Source organism: Schistocerca gregaria, chromosome 1, assembly GCF_023897955.1.
Source record: "Schistocerca gregaria isolate iqSchGreg1 chromosome 1, iqSchGreg1.2, whole genome shotgun sequence".
Taxonomy (NCBI): Eukaryota; Metazoa; Arthropoda; class Insecta; order Orthoptera; family Acrididae; genus Schistocerca; species Schistocerca gregaria.
Genome location: NC_064920.1, coordinates 1,151,848,409 through 1,151,866,204, shown reverse-complemented (window position 1 = coordinate 1,151,866,204; position 17,796 = coordinate 1,151,848,409). Strand labels below are relative to the sequence as shown.

General features: G+C 46.4%; 1 protein-coding gene across 3 annotated transcripts in view; it reads left to right on the top strand.

Annotated features, from left to right (window-relative positions):
* The window catches only part of LOC126284061 (autism susceptibility gene 2 protein), a 633,203-nt gene that overhangs the window by 373,626 nt on the left and 241,781 nt on the right, over positions 1 to 17,796 (top strand). The window lies entirely within an intron of this gene.

The following is a 17,796-nucleotide window of genomic DNA, read 5'->3' as shown; positions in this document are numbered from 1 at the left end:
GGCCGCCTATGTACCCATGTTGTTATTAATTGGTAACCTACAAAAATTAGTAATTTACGAGATCCCAATAGACTAAGTAGGGTATGATCAATTGGCCGACAGCTCGTAATTGCTGGTCGTTGAAAGTCGCACCATTCGAAACTCTTCGTGTCGACTGTTTTGTGTTTCAGGGTGGCTGCCACCATCAGGGATCCGTAAGTTGCGGCACTGTAAATGCATCACGAAGTTTTGTTTTCTTGATGTGTGAACGTATGATTAGTTGATTGGCAACATTAATTTTACCTGCATTTAAATGCATTACGCAAAATCAGACACTGTCACAAATGTTTGGAATGGCATCTGCGCTATATTAAAACGGCCTTAATTTAACATCATACTCCTTGCTACAAATCTGTACCGCATTTGAAGATCACCTTCTCTATACTGCGCTTTCACGAACCAATGTTACTGCCGAATGAAATGGATACCGTAGCAGCTGATGAAAGCCTGCAGTGTTGCCGCTATCTGCCACTGACGTAAGCGGCGAATGTTACTTAGTTCCACTACCGAAATCACCAAAGCCAATCAAAATTAAATACGTCGTAAATTATTAGTGTTTTCAATTTGTCTGTTACGGAGCAGGAAAATTCTGAAGATGCCTTTAACGTTAGTTGACGTTTTTAATTCGGCTGCTATCTGATACATACATATAAAATAAGTTGGAAAACGCGGGCCAGACGAAAACATTGTGCGGCCGCAGTTCGAGGACAACTGTTTCATGGTGTTACCGTGCGCTCGGTCACTTTAGTTGTGGACTTGCCTTCGAGCACCATGTTCTGATTCTATTCTGCTTCTGTACTTCAGTTTCCGTGTAGCTCCGTTCATGTTCACGATTGCACAGTGGAAACGAACGAAGGTGTTATCTTCAGTGGAAGCACTTAAGATTGATATGATAGCACTTTGTTGCTTAATGGTGTGCACGGAATTTATCACTCTAGAAGAATCGTAGTTCATTCTCATTCTCTCTGTTCCAAGAATTCATTGACGGTGTTGTATAAACTTCGCTTCAGTGTGAAATGGAAATAACTTTATGGAGCTGTACAGCGTATCAGCGTGGAGAATGGCTCTTTAAATACACGTTGTTTCGTCACAAATTAAAAAAAAATTAAATTTACTTGCTCGCAATAGCGCTCATGGAGAACGTGAACTTATTAGGTAACCTAATACAACAAACGAGGGACGACTTTATCGAATCTGTCTGTTGTAACTCAAAAGAAAACTCATACTGAAAGAGCTCTGCATCCGTTGTCTGTACGTAATTGCCACAGTCTCGCATTTGCCATCCCCTATAACAATCCTATAGTTATCATTTCAGAGATAAAACGCTGGACTACACCAGTCGCCAATACATCAGTGGGAGCCAGGCTTTGGTGGCTGTCATTGTGTCTCTGTTACACATTGTAGTAGAAAATTAGTGTAACGTTTAGATTCACGTACCTTACGATGTGCAATGAAAGAGGGGCGTAGAGGAGACCTAGTGATCTTTAAGCTCCATTCTTTTTAAGAGTTAAATATTAAAAAAATTGAAAAAAAAATACTGTGAGAAATAAAAAATTGGTTCAAAGTATTCAGTAATATTGGAATAAGCTACTACCCGGACGGTTTTTTTTAAGTAATACAACTCTGGCCATAATAAAAATTAAGAACACATTTTTGACAGGCTTCGACATACAGTAGAGGTCTACACCGTATGGAAATTTCAGACGTTTTGCTCGAGGGCAGGAAGGGGGAGGTGGGTGTGACTTCAGAACGTTAATTTCTGTCCCCTTGTGAAGTGCAGAGCTGTGGCCGCTGCTTACAGACATTCTTGTTTGCAACTCCGGCCATTAAGCGTCAGAGGCCGACTAGTTTAAATCAGACAATAACTGCGCAGTCCCAACCACGAATGGTGGACGTTCGCGCAGCCCGACACACGGACGGCTATCGCATTGTTGCCGGTTCAAGCGACGGTTGCGGTGAGCGGATGCACGTGCTCTACGCTTGAAGAAAGTGTCTGTACTGCAAATTGTGTCTCTCGCTTGCTCTTGACAACTCGCAGCAAATGGAGTAAAATTTCAATAAATAGCTCGCTAAGATCATGCTAATGCTCGTATTGGCTAACAAATTCAAGGCACAGCGCTGAGAACGCTACTGAACTCTCGTTGGCTGTCGGCGAATGTGTGACGTAGATGCGCAGAACATCTACATCTACGTGATTACTCTGCTATTCGTAATAACGTGCCTGGCAGAGGGTTCAATGTACCATCTTCATGCTGTCTCTCTACCGCTCCACACTCGAACGGCACGCGGGAAAAACGAGCACTTACATTTTTCCGTGCGAGCCCTGATTTCTCTTGTTTTATCGTGATGATCATTTCTCCCTATGTAGGTGCGTGTCAACAGAATGTTTTCGCAATCGGAGGAGAAAACTGGTGATTGAAATTTCATGAGAAGATCACGTCGCAAGGAAAAACAAACGTGAACTCGACGATCGATCGTGACTCCCAACTATAGTGTCCATAAAGCAGTTGTTTCATAAGGTTCTGCGTATCATCTAGTGCTTCAGGCCGTCAACTTACCATCAATCCTATTACCTTTCCTGTGAGCAGTGTTCTCACAATTTCACCTGCACACCTATAGTAGCTCGTCTAGGCCATTTTTTTTTTTTTTTGCAGAAATCACTAGTCTTCTATTTGTCAAGTACGGTAAATAATCACTTTAGAATTTAACGTTTCCGGTTGCACATTTCAAAGATTCAGTACCGGTACATATCGTGTTAGTTCGCGCAACACCAATAACCACAAAGTTACCGCTTCGATTGTCGCGTCCGTCCGCTTTTCACTCGTTATCTGAGTACGTTAAAGGCAAACGTGCTCGGACGCACATCTGCGCGTCGTATGGGCGAATACTGTCCCCGTAGTCTTATTATATGATGCTCTGATACACTTGGCACAGTGGTTACTGAAATGTATTCGTCAGGTGCAGTTTCTTCGAGCTGTAAAACTGGTACCGGTCAGCAGCGCTGCGAGAAAAAACTCGATGACGGCGTACATCAAACGATTGCGGCTGGTTCAATTTGCAGGTTGCTGTGTAACGCGGCGCGTCTGTTACTCCCGATACGGCGCGCTCTGTGGCCCGTTCCGCCATCTGCTAACGCGTCGCTTTTTTCACCGAGGGAAGTGTTTACTGTGCGTGGCAAATTCTAATTAAAAAAAAAATCTCTCCCGCGCAACCGTCGCCCGTCACGCCCCGTCCGCCTGCCACGAAAATCTCTTAACACCGCCTCGCGGCTTAATCGCGCTGCCGCCGACCGTGTCACGGATTGCTCGCGGAGGGAATGGAAGCAATTGCCTCTGCTGCGCTAAAAATGTGAGCGAGCTTTGTAATCGGCCACGCCAAAACAGCCAGTTCTCTTTTACGATCTGTCGACATTTTCGGGCATTCGATTGCGCTGTCCCCTCCGTATTTCGCCTCTTCTCTTTTTTCACCCGTTTGAACTTCCAACAGCTGTAAATAGGCGGAACATTTTCAGAAACTTTCATGGTGTTGTCATTTGGCGACCGGACATGGTTCACACACAAGCGAGCATAATGGTTCTCGTTTGCCCAACAAGGGCAGAGTTCTATAACTTACCTTCCCCATAACCGACGAGCCTTCTGTGTCTGAGGGAGGGGGGAGTGCAGCAACAGTTTATGTGGATTCGGAAACGGCGCGACGTTTTTTTTCTCTTAACAATTGTTTGACCGAGCGCAGTGGTTAGCACACTGGACTCCCATTCGGGAGGACGGCGGTTGAAACCCGCGTCCGGTCGTCCTGATTTGGGTTTTCCGTGATTTCCCTAAATCTCTTCAGGCAAATGCTGGGATGGTTCCTTTGAAAGGACACGGCTGACTTCCTTCCCCGTCCTTCCCTAACCCGATAACGGCGGGGTCAGGGATTTTCTCTGCCTCGTGATGACTGGGTGTTGTGTGCTGTCCTTAAGTTAGTTAGATTTAAGTAGTTTTAAGTTCAGAGGGGACTGATGACCATAGATGTTAAGTCCCATAGTGCTCAGAGCCATTTGAACCTAACCCGATGAGACCGATGACTTCGTTGTTTGGTCTCTTCCCCCAAAATAACCCAATCCAACCCTAAATCTCTTCAGGCAAATGTCGGGAAGGTTCATTTGAGAGGGCACAGCTGACTTGCTCACCCACCCTTCCCTAATTCGATGGGGCCGATGACCTCAGTATTTGGTCCCCTCCCCCAAATGAAACACCCGACAATTATTTCTCAGAATAGCCTACCCTGCAATACCCTTACAAGCTTTTCAGACTGTTTCTAACCATTCTCCACATACGAGTGTAACTAAAATGAGGACGATATTCCGTCGGAATGGCGTATGCAATAGAAAACAGCAACATTTTCGGAGAGGCCTTTTCATCACTTTGATCCTTCGATGGCCGAATAAAGCCTTGAAGATGCTGTGCTTCGGAATGTGCATGGGCGTGAAAAAGTAATTTAACTTTATAGTTTTCCAGCGATAATGAATGTGCTCAGTAATCACCTTAGCTTCCTCCACGCACATCGTGTGCTCTTCTAATTACAACTTCATCTACCATGAATGATGTACCTGGTAGTATAATTAGTAAACAATAATGTAATTGATTCAATTAAATCTCGGCCAACCATCGCATTAATTTTCCCTGCGAAAAACGAACTGTTAGGCGCTGTACTTTCAATTTTCACCTAGCTCTAGAGGAGGAAGCAATTTTTTTTCTCCGACGTGTGGCTCATTAAGATAATTTTCGTCTAGACTCAGCCACGTTTTCATTAAGCTTATGACACCCTGCTCTCCAGCTTCAAAGTGCCGGTGCCAAATGACTGTACACGGTCTTGCTGCCGTAATATGGATGGATGTGTGTGTGTGTGTGTGTGTGTGTGTGTGTGTGTGTGTGTGTTTTTCGTTTGCAGCGAGAACAGGTGGAGGAGGGGGGCCTAGACGGGTGTTTTTTTTTTTCCTGTGCGAACTCGCGCGCTTTGATTTCTAAGCAAGTGCTCACTAATTAGACGGGCGCAGATTCCTCTGTCTTGCCAGCGCTCACGCCTAACGGGTTCGGAAGAAAAAAAAAAACCACGTGGCGCCCGCGCCGAGTTTGCGAACACTTTTGTGGATAAGGAAGCGTGGCTAATGCGCAGCCCACTGAGCTCGTTTTAATTTGCGCGCCTCTCTCTCTCTCTCTCTCTCTCTCTCTCTCTCTCTCTCTCTCTCTCAGCGCGACGTGTCGGCCGTGTACACGCCGGGCGGGGTTCTGCGGGACTGGTACGGCCATTATATTAATTCGGAGGTCGGCGGCTGCGGGCCATTTTATTGTGCCCGTGAGTGTAGGCGGCGGCCGGCCGGTGCTTAAATTTAATGAATTTTTTTCCTCCTCCTCCGCCGCCGGCTGCCGGCTAGGAACCAGCAGAGGGTCCGCTCGAGAGAATCACCGCTGCGGCTATTTGCGTGCGCGTGCGGACGTCACACACACACACACACACACACACACACACACACACACACACACACACACCACACGCAGTGGGGCCCACAAGAAGAGGAAGGTTGGGGAGGGGGAAGGGGGAAAAAAAGGAACGCGGAAAGGAAGAAGCCGTGTAGTGCGAGGCGGTGCGGCGCAGCTGACGCGGTAAACAGTCGCAGCGCGTGCCTGCGACACTTGTTTTTTGCCCTCTTTTTTCGTACCGCGCTGCACTGTACTCTGCGGTTGGCGACGCGACGCAGCCTATAAATTTTGTCCTGTGCGGCCCTGCGACTGCATAAAGAAGTTCCCTGTGCAGCCGCTATCACCCCCTGCCCCTGCTGCGAAGGGAAATCTCTCCCCACCTTTCTCTCTCTCTCTCTCTCTCTCTCTCTCTCTCTCTCTCTCTCTCACACACACACACACACACACACACACACACACACACACACACACAGCTGCGGTCTCCAATAGAAATCACTATTCTCTGAGGATGGGGAGACGGAAGTAAATTATCTTACGAAATAAATGAACACTGAAAAGGCTGGTATGATTAATGAACGAGGAGGAGGAGGAGGATTGGTCAGCAAAAATTTGGAAGTTGTCGTGACAGTCCGAGCGACGTTGTGTCGCTTTGTGCCTAAACTGGATCGTTCCTTTAATTCCAGTCACGGATCACAAAAAAAAAAAAAAAAAAAAAAAAATTGTCGTTAGAGATGAATTTGCGCTCCGTAATGACCATCTGTAGATCTGACCAAGCTAAGGTACGGCTTCCTCTATTTCGATCAGATCTCATGATGGTCACTATGGACCCAAATCGACAGTTTGGCGACCATTTGTTTGTGATAATACATTGTAATTAAATTATACAGTCTTGGATCATTCAATTTATTTGGCTAACCACATAATAGTGAGACTAAATAAAGGTAATTTTTGACACATCCCGTCAAAAGTTGGTTGTTTTAAACTTCTTCAGTTATTTAATTTTTTTGCCAAATTAGTTTGGGGCATTGAGCCCTGCCCTCTAAGAAATATTTAGTCAGCGGGCATATCGTTATTGTCTCGTATTAGAATATCTTATGCTGTCTTCTTATATGATGTATAGGAAACAGCGCGCTATAGTGTCATAGGATTATTTTGCTCTGCCTCCAAGTTGCGAAGGAAAAATGGTACTGGGAACCATCCAGCGTGCAATCGCTGAGTACACTTGAGCACAACGAGCCATCCGACACCCTGTACTCCGTCTTCTGGCCACGAGTGGCCTACCTGGACCATCCGACCGCCGTGTCATCCTTGGTGGAGGATGCGTATAGGAGGGGCGTAGGATCAGCACGCCGCTCTCCCGGTCATAAGATGGTATTCTTGACCGAAGCCGCCATTATTCGGTCGTGTAGCTCCTCAGTTGGAGTCACGAGGCTGAGTGCACCCCGAAACATGGCAACAGCGCTTGGCGGCCTGGATGGTGACCCATCCAAGTGTCGACCAAGCCCCACAGCGCTTAACTTTGGTGATCGCACGGGAACCGATGTATGCACTGCGGCAAGCCAACCCTGTGGAAAGTAATAATTTTAGTAACGCCTAGAGACGGCCAGTCTAAACTGCGCGCTAACACATGTAATGAGGTTTAAGCAGCAGCGGCTCGCGCCACCAGTCAACGCTCTGGTCCGGTAAAAAAGTTGTTGAGAAACTTAATACAAGCAACTTCTGTCGACCCTTACGCATCCAAATTGACCTTCAAAGGCGCACAGCGGCCAACATTTAAAGAAACGTCTTCTTTGAGCCAGTAATCGTGAGGGGACGGTTTCAATATAATGCAGTCATTATTAGATAACTCTCGCCGTTTGTTCTTCGAAGCTGTTGACGATGAAGCAGAGGCTAACTTGTCCGTACACAGCTTTTTCTTGTTAAGGAGTTGAAGAATGTAAAGTAAATTAGATACCTCCTATTTAAAGATGGTAAAAGAAGCGCAAACTGCCCTTGTTACAGTAGTATTTATTTTTTACGATACAGGTTTCCGTTGGGAGACCCACAAAGTGACTGTCGTCTAATAAGGTGCTAACACGCAAGAGAACCGAATCTCGAAAACTAAAAGATAATATGTAGTTCACAGAGTTTTTCGCCCTAACAGTTGACGGAAAACTAGATATGACGTTTTTATAATTGTGACAAGAAAAGAATGCTATTTTCAGTATCGTTGCTCAATGATTGGAATATAAGAGCAACAGACATCAGGCGAGGCGGGAATTCACTTTTCTCTTAACTGAAATAGCTGTTTCTTTCCAACGTTCGTTGGTCCTGTTTTAAACGCACCTCGGCATCCACAAGTCAGTCAACACATGCCTTCGTTTGTGTCAAGTCCAGGTGAAAATACAAATTTATCATTTCGATTTTAACACTTGGTGCGTCACTGCGTTTTATTATTTTAGGAGTTGCTAAATACGCAAATGTAACCTATTCCTTACTTGAGCCTTATCTATCAGCACGAAATGCCCGGATTCCATGTTGATTCTTATTCACTTAAAAGAACCTTCACGTATGCTTTAGCAAACTGGAGTCATTGTCAATTCCTGAATCACTAGTCTTTGTGCTCCTTAAGAAATGTGTGTAAGACGTTCATAGACAGCAAATGATCTCATTGCGCTGTATATCTTGCACTTCTAAGGTGTACGGTCGTTAGAAATTCTCAGCTTGACTACTCGAGACTGGCACAAATCTTGTTGGAATTGCACCAAGGAGCAGTGAGGTCGCGTCGTACATATTCAGTGTATTGTTCGCAGAAGAGCAGCATTACACCTATCGTTATTCTCCGTGTTCACGGTTAGTGGTGCTCGAACCGTAGTAATTCAACGTACGTGACTTTTATGGGGATTAAGTGCTTCCTGAAGTGATGAATGGTACTGAATAACACTTGGTCTCGGTTGCACTGGACTCTGTCCAAGTTTGCTGGACGTGTTCACTGCAGTTCTGTGCTTTTATCCTGTTACGTATCTGCAGGCTACTGCTTAGACATTATCTGTCCACGCTGAATGTGGATAGTAAAGAAAATTGTCTACATTTCGGCCACGGTCGATATTTGGATGACCCACGTCACTCAGTGGTAGTACCTCAGATATGGTCAGTATCACGACACAACAAGAAACCAACCGTCGGTTTGACAGGGAACTGCAAAATTACCTTTGGTTAGTAAGTTATCATCGACAGTGACCTGTTAAAATTTCTGTGCATTTGAATCGTCATGTCTGACGACTAGTTTTCAAAGATTTCTCTCTTTTCGCTGCGTCCCCCTTGTATGACACCTTTCTCTGCACACATCACGCACCTTAAGCTTTTTGCGAAATAAAGTAGTACTGGCGGGTAAAAGCTGTTTGTCTATAGACAGCGTGATGTTCGAGTATGGGAAGCATTTGTTCCGCTCTTGGTTAGAATGCTGTGCTCGAAAGGCGTTCAAACTCCGATGAAGCTGTCGTAACTGACACTTAGAACTGCTTCTTTAAGTTTCTGGAAGTTTTTCGGAATTCTCCGTGTTCCACAGTCGCCCTCCATGTGAGCACCACTCCGCCTGTAATAACTCCAACGGAACATTCGTCTTTAACCAATCTCCCCGTTGTTAACAGGAAGGTGGATGTAAAGGCACGGAGCGATTAATTCATAAAATCGTCTTCTTTGTCCACAGTTTTTCACCTTCAAACAGAAGCGTGGCAGGCCGCTGTGGCCGAGCGGTTCTAGGCGCTTCAGTCTGGAACCGCGCGACCGCTACTGTCGCAGGTTCTAATCCTGCCTCGAGCATGCCTGTGTGTGATGTCCTTAGGTTAGTTAGGTTCAAGTAGTTCCACGTTCTAGGGGAATGATGACCTCAGAACTTGTCCTTCTCCACACTGAGACACATTAGACGCAGTTGTTCTCCCACCGTTACGTATACCTGCGGCCGGCTGTTCTCAGATTATGAGTGTAGTTTTCAAGCTCAGTAACGAAGAGAAATAGTAACAAATATTCAAATGTGTGTGAAATCTTATGGGACAACTGCTAAGGTCATCAGTCGCCTAGCTTACACACGACTTAACCTAAATTATCCTAAGGACAAAAACCCACACCCATTCTCGAGGGAGAACTCGAACCTCCGCCGGGACTAGCCGCACAGTCCATGACTGCAGCGCCCCTGACCGCTCGGCTAATCCCGCGCGGCAGAAGTAGTAACAGGGACAGTAATATTTCAAGATATCCTTAACTTCAATTGACGTTCGTTCATTCGGCCGTAAGCTGAGAAAAGTTGGCCGCTTACCTCAGGCTAGAGGGATGGTGGCGCAGCCCCTTGCGGGGCTAGTGTGTGTGCGAAAGTTCTTTCTCTTCCAGTATTGACAACTCACAGGTGTGCACGATCGTGCTAAGCGGTTGCCATGATATGATGTTTGACACTGGAAGTAACGTGGATTCGTGAATGCGGTTCATATTTGTAGAAAGGAATCGGACATCAAATTAAGGCTGTTGCATCGCAATGCAATGAGTAGGACTTCGAAATTCAAAACATTGAGTAAACATCTGCGATCGTGTCTCATATACCATAAGATTTTAAATATAATACAGTTTCTGTTAATAGTCTGTTAATCTTCAGTGTCACAACTTTGGGGTCACTGAGCTTGGCAGCAACATGAGACACACAACAGTCGACACGAAGTGCTGCGAAAGGTGCCGACTTCGAACGACTCAGTGCTGAAGACCTGGACAGTTTGTCGCGTCCTTACTGTAACTAGTCTATTGGGTGCTGATAACGTACTAATTTGTGTAGGTTACCAATTAATGAAAAGATCGACACATACGCGGCCCAGGGTGCCGGCCCACGTTGTCAGTATGGCTCTTGAGCATAAAAGTTTGACGGTCATTGTTCTAGTCCGTCAAAATTATTCTGTAAGCAGTGTGTCCAAATCTCGAAGTAGCTCAGTTCTTCGGTAGGGGTAACGGCCGTCACACTGCCTTTACCGATCGATAACTGGCGACACAATTGGTCTGTTTTTAGCCGGCCGTCGTCACGGACGATTTGGTCGACACGCTCGGATGTTGCGCCGGCCGGCTGCTGCGCTCAGCGTTGCATGAGCCGACTGTTTTTGCCCTTGGCGCTGACGTCTGCCTCAGCATCTCCATACATCTTCTTCAACTTTGAGGAATGGGATTGGGCGTTACGTCTTCTGCAGTGAGGAATTAGTTAACAGAAAGTTGTCTTACACGCGCAGCAATGTTGGCCATTTTCTAAACAGCTGTTGCTGTGGGACGCTGTTACTAGAGTGGGCTGCAGAAGGTGGTTTGCGAAGTGGGCCAAATCACTGCATTTGCCAACATATCGAAGGAGGAAAATATATAAAAGACGGATTACATTCTGACTGGCCCTCGTATATATGCCGTGATTGTGAATCCACGGAGATCGACGTGAAGAACTTTGCCCGTCGTACAGTTGAATAGTTGAGGCGCGGTGAGAGGAGCCGTCGAGACGACAGCAGGCGAGGCTAACCCCGCAAAGTGGCGGCTGGTCGTATCGACCCCGCGCCTCGCGTCTGCGGGGAGGGGCTTATCCCCGGCTCAGCCGCGGCTCCGGCAAATCCCGCCGTCTGCCGGCGATCACACCGGATACGTGTCGCCGGCTAGCCACTGCAGGAATTACCTCACCGCACGGCGCTGCAGCTCGTGTCTGCACCTTACAATAACGCGCTACACAAAGCAAGCGAGGAAACTGCGGATCAGGTAGACGAATTATTTACAGAAGAGTCAACAAAGCGGTTCAAGCCGCTGACTTCTCAAAGATCAGTTTCCGTTCCTGGGAAATGTAGGAAATACTGGCTCTTAAGATCACAGCCGTACCGAAGTGATCCTGTGCCAAGTGCCAGAGGTCCTCCCGTCCCTCATTGAAACTTAACTAGCCATCGGTAGCTTTTTCTACATTGTTGTTGTTGTTGTTGTTGTTGATGATGATGATGATGATGATGATGATGATGATGATGATGATGATGACGATGCGGTGGTCTTCAGTCGTGAGACTGATTTGATGCGGCTCTCCATGCTACTGTATCCTGTGCAACCTTGTTCATCTCACAGTACCTACTGCACCCCACATCCTTCTGAATCTGCTTAGTGTATTCATCTCCTGGTCTTCCTCTACGATTTTTACCCTCCACGCCGCCCTCCAATGCTAAATTTGTGATCCCTTGATTCCTCCGAACACATCCTACCAATCGATCCCTTCTTCTGGTCAAGTTGTGCCACAAACTCCTCTACTCCCCAATTCTATTCAATACCTCCTCATTAGTTGTATGATAGAACCATCTAATCTTCAGCATTCTTCTGTAGCACCACATTTCCAAAGCTTCTATTCTCTTCTTGTCCAAACTATTTATCGTCCATGTTTCACTTCCATACATGGCTACACTCCATACAAATACTTTCAGAAACGACTTCCTGACACTTAAATCTATACTCGATGTTAACAAATTTCTCTTCTTCAGAAACGCTTTCCTTGTCATTGCCAGTCTACATTTTATATCCTCTCTACTTCGTCCATCATCAGTTATGAAATAGCGAAACTCATTTACTACTTTAAGTGTCTCATTTCCTAATCTAATTCCCTCAGCATCACCCGACCTTATTCGACTACATTCCATTATCCTCGTTTTGCTTTTGTTGATGTTCATCTTACATCCTCCAGTCAAGACACTATCCGTTCCATTCAACTGCTCTTCCAAGTCCTTTGCTTTCTCTGACAGAATTCCAATGTCATCGGCGAACCTCAAAGTTTTTATTTGTTGTCCATGGAGTTTAATTCCTACTCCGAATTTTTATTTTGTTTCCTTTACTGCTTGCTCAATATACAGATCGAATAACATCGGGGAGAGGCTACAACCCTGTCTCATTCCCGTCCCAACCACTGCTTCCCTTTCATGTCCCTCGACTCATAACTGCCATCTGGTTTCTGTACAAATTGAAAATACCCTTCCGCTCCCTGTACTTTACCCCTGCCACCTTTAGAATTTGAAAGAGAGTATTTCAGTCAACATTGTCAATAGCTTTCTCTAAGTCTACAAATGCTAGAAACGTAATTTTGCTTTTCTTAATCTAGTTCCTAAGATAAGTCGTAAGGTCAGTATTGCCTCACGTGTTCCAACTTTTCTACGGAATCCAATCTGATCGGCTTCTACCAGTTTTTCCATTCGTCTGCAAACAATTCGCGTTAGTATTTTGCAGCTGTGACTTATTAAACTGGCCGGCCGGAGTGGCCATGTGGTTCTAGGCGCTACAGTCTGGAACCGAGCGGCTGCTACCGTCGCAGGTTCGAATTCTGCCTCGGTCATGGATGTGTGTGATGTCCATAGGTTAGTTATGTTTAATTGGTTCTAAGTTCTAGTCGACTGATAACCTCAGAAGTTAAGTCGCATAGTGCTCAGAGCCTTATTAAACTGGTAGTTCGGTAATTTTCACATCTGTCAACACCTGCTTTCTTTGGGATTGGAATTATTATATTCTTCTTAAAGTCTGAGAGAATTTCACCTGTCTTATACATCTTGCTCACCAAATGGTAGATATTTGTCAGGACTGGCTCTCCCAAAGCCGTCAGTAGTTCTAATGGAATGTTGTCTACTCCCGCGGTCTTGTTTTGACTCAGGTCTTTCAGTGCTGTGTCAAACTCTTCACGCAGTATCGTATCTCCCATTTCATCTTCATCTACATCATCATCCATTTCCATAATACCGGGTGATTCAAAAAGAATACCACAACTTTAAAAATGTGTATTTAATGAAACATAATATAACCTTATGTTATACATCATTACAAAGTGTATTTAAAAAGGTTTTTTTTCACTCAAAAACAAGTTCAGAGATGTTCAATATGGCCCACTCCAGACACTCGAGCAATATCAACCCGATACTCCAACTCGTTCCACACTCTCTGTAGCATATAAGGCGTAACAGTTTGGATATCTGCTGTTATTTCTCGTTTCAAATCATCAATGGTGGCTGGGAGAGGTGGCCGAAACACCATATCCTTAACATACCCCCGTAAGAAAAATTCGCAGGGGGTAAGATCAGGGCTTCTTGGAGACCAGTGATGAAGTGCTCTGTCACGGGCTGCCTGGCGGCCGATCCATCGCCTCGGGTAGTTGACGTTCAGGTAGTTACGGACAGATAAGTGCCAATGTGGTGGCGCTGCATCCTGCTGAAATATGAGTTGTTGTGCTTCTTGTTCGAGCTGAGGGAACAGCCAATTCTCTAACATCTCCAGATACTGTAGTCCAGTTACAGTAGCTCCTTCGAAGAAAAAGGGACCAAAAACTTTATTGGCTGAAACGGCACAGAAAACGTTCACTTTAGGCGAGTCACGTTCATACTGAGTTGTTTCCCGCGGATTCTCAGTGCCCCATATACAGACATTGTGACGGTTGACTTTCCCATTAGTGTGGAAAGTTGCTTCATCACTAAACACAATCTTTGAAACGAAAGATTCATCTGTTCCCATCTGAGTAAGGATAAAATCGCAGAAATCGATTCTTTTAATCCTATCAGCTGCAGACAGTGCTTGAACCAATTTCAGACGATAAGGTTTCATAACTAACGTTTTTCGTAGGACTCTCCATACAGTTGGTTGTGGAATTTGCAGCTCTCTGCTAGCTCTGCGAGTCGGTTTTCCTGGGTTGCGAACAAATGCTTGCTGGATGCGTGCTACATTTTCATCACTCGTTCTCGGCCGTCCAGAACTTTTCCCTTTGCACATACACCCATTCTCTGTAAACTGTTTATACCAACGTTTAATACACCACCTATCAGGAGGTTTAACACCATACTTCATTCGAAATGCACGCTGAACAACTGTCGTCGATTCACTTCTGCCGTACTCAATAACTGAAAAAGCTTTCTGTTGAGCGGTCGCCATCTTAGCATCAACTGACGCTGACGCCTAGTCAACAGCGCCTCAAGCGAACAAATGTACAACTAAATGAAACTTTATAGCTCCCTTAATTCGCCGACAGACAGTGCTTAGCTCTGCCTTTTGTCGTTGCAGAGATTTAAATTCCTAAAGTTCTGGTATTCTTTTTGAATCACCCTGTATTGTCCTCAAGTACATCGCTGTTGTATAGACATTGTATATAGTCCTTCCGCCACTGGTCTATAGAGCCATCACGTTGTCCTAACCACTCTGTAATTACTTCCCATACACGTTGTTGTAATTTCATGTTACAATTGATTTCCCCATTATTTTATTTATATACATTGGCGATTCATTTTTTACTTCATAGAATACAGAGTAACAGCACAATGAAAAGCAAGACTGGTGACAGATGGAACTACTGACGTTCACTTTTCAAAGCAGTGTTGTATTCGGTTTAAGTTTGATTGATTTAAATGTCATTAGAGACTGATTACTGTCTCCCCTGGGGGAAGGAGGTATGATAGAAGCAGCTTTTTCCAGAAACAGTCGCAGTGTAGGCTTTGAGGCAGTTAGAGAAACTACGGCCAGTGGGGAATTTCAACCCCGCTGCTGTAGGATAGGGCATTACAAGTTTGTCAGTAGGATTAGGGTGCCAGGTGGAGAGGGGCAGCGTGCAGACAAATGGTAATATTATCCCGTTCACCGATAGGTAGAGCCGCAAGCAAAATGTTATTCAGATATTAATCATTTAAATCCTGTAGGATCGAGAGTAATTATCAGATTGCTGTGTAGGTGTGACTGTGGGAAGTGCAGCGGCATGCCCTTTGACCTGCGCTCGCCGGGAAATTGACTGTACCGCTGCGAAAGCCGCAAATACGCGCCTCGCCTCGCCCGTTAACGCCAGCAGATAAGTGATTATGCCGCCGTGCATTTGACGCCAGCGCGCAGCCAAATCCCCCGGCCGCGCCACCTCGCCAGCGTATATAACATCGCCATCACCGTCGCCGACAACGGCCGTGCGAGGGCGAGTTTGCGATCCAATTTATTACGGCGCCATCTGGCGGGGGCGGTAAATATGTTGCTCGCGGCGCCCTGATCCTCCGTTAAGTCTGACGGCCTACGCGGGGGATGTGCGATACCGGCGGTAGCTGGACGCTTCACGCCGCACTACCTGCTTCGCGGCTAGGGATTAATCCGGCTTATATTCGAAATTAAACTGTCACGCCGGGGGAGAGGTTTCGCCAAGTCACAAAACGGATTCCGGCCGAGCTGTCAGGGGACGTGCCGTTCCATTAGCAGCGCTACAGCATTTCAGCCGGTTTTAGACGGCGGCGGCGCTACAGGGCGTTAATTAAAGTACGAAGCGGCTCGTCTCGCCGCGCGGTGTCACCGCCGAATCGGGCGGCGGATGCATTTTTCAGCGAGCGGCCCGCGGCGGCCGGGTGATCGGCAGCGTGTCATCGATCGGCGGCGTCACCAAACTGCACGGGTGGCGGCCTCGCGAGGCCGTGTCGCGCCAGAGAGCGACACGCCTGTCCGCGCTCCTAATTTTTGATTTACGCCTCTCCACGGCCGGTGCTCGGCTGTTAAACGAACCGTGGCGGCAGTGCCCACCCGGCTGTGCCCATTCGTGTTCCCAGTATTCGGTCTCTGAAAATAAATATACCGACACGAACTGCCACCGAAGGCCTGAAACGTTTTCTACTCCCTCGCACATCGTCAATCCTAAATGAGGTGCAGCGGTCATAGTTGCGCTTACGTAATTGAATTGCACCTTATCTTGACCTTAATTATTTTATTACTTTCCCCTGATAAAATGTATCTCGCACCGACACGTCTATCTGAAGATGGCCAGTGGACGAAACCTATCAGGAAATTAATAAAATATTTGTGGCAAAGGCAGAGACTATTATTGCTGCGACCCACAAACGAAAGCGGTTGATACTAAGAGATGGGCCGGTCGGAGTGGCCGTGCGGTTCTAGGCGCTACAGTCTGGAGCCGAGCGACCGTACGGTCGCAGGTTCGAATCCTGCCTCGGGCATGGATGTGTGTGATGTCCTTAGGTTAGTTCTAGGGGGCTGATGACCTCAGAAGTTAAGTCCCATAGTGCTCCGAGCCATATGAACATAGTTAGGTTTAATTAGTTCTAAGTTCTAGGCGACTGAAGACCTCAGAAGTTAAGTTGCATAGTGCTCTGAACCATTTTTTTTCTTACTGAGATGGCTTTTCTTGCAACTATATTAGTCGACTACAATATTGTTGCATCTGAACCCGCCAGGTTAGCCGAGCGCGCTAACGCGCTGCTTCCTGGACTCGGGTAGGCACGCCGGCCCCGGGTCGAATCCGCCCTGCGGATTGACGACGAGGGCCGGTGTGCCGGCCAGCCTGGATGTGGTTTTTAGGCGGATTTCCACACCCCCCTTGGTGAATACCGGGCTGGCATCCACGTGCCGCCTCAGTTACACGGCTCGCAGACATCTGAACACTTTCGCACTTTTGCATAGATTACACTGGTCGCAGACAGTTGAGTACACTAATTCCTTCCCGGAGGGGTATAGGGTGGTGGCAAGAAGGGCATCCGACCACCCCTTCAGCTAACATTGCCACATCCGATTAACAATGCCGACCCTGCTTATCCGCGGGAACAACGGCACAAGCAAAAGAGAGAATATTGTTGCACCTGAAAGTGAGGGCGCTTCGGTCGACTTAGTTGTGAGTTTTTATCGAGATATTTCACTACTGTCTGGAAATGTTTCACAGTACGATGAATTTTCCTTAGTCCAACTGGGCTCTATGGAACGGCGACTGATGATGTCTTACGGTACGGTGTCGATACTGTTCTTACACTCTTACTGGAGCCGTGCTGCCGCTTATATCCGTGTTTGGCGGATCGATGTCCTTTTGCGAACTTACTTACTCGACGTAAGGCAGCAGCAAAACATAGTCTGTGTTGTGTGAGTCCTTTATGGCATCGCAACTTAACTATGATGCCCATTTAAGGAGGCTAGCCTTGCCTTGTAGCGTACTGTCTGTGCCTCGGATATTCTGGCACCGGACGATGTGGCCAAGCGGTTCTAGGCGCTACAGTCTGGAACTGAGCGACCGCTAAGGTCGCAGATTGGAATCCTGCCTCGGGCATGGATGTGTGTGATGTCCTTGGGTTAGTTAACTTTAAGTAGTTCTAAGTTCTAGGATACTGATGACCTCAGAAGTTAAGTCCCTTAGTGCTCAGAGCCATTTGAACCATTTTTTTCTTCTTTATAATAGAGACTAGTGATGGGGTCAATCGGATGAAAACAGTCAATTCAATCTGTTGTTGGAAAATAATCGACTCATTCGATTGTAGTTTTACTCATCGGTTCAATTATTCATTCA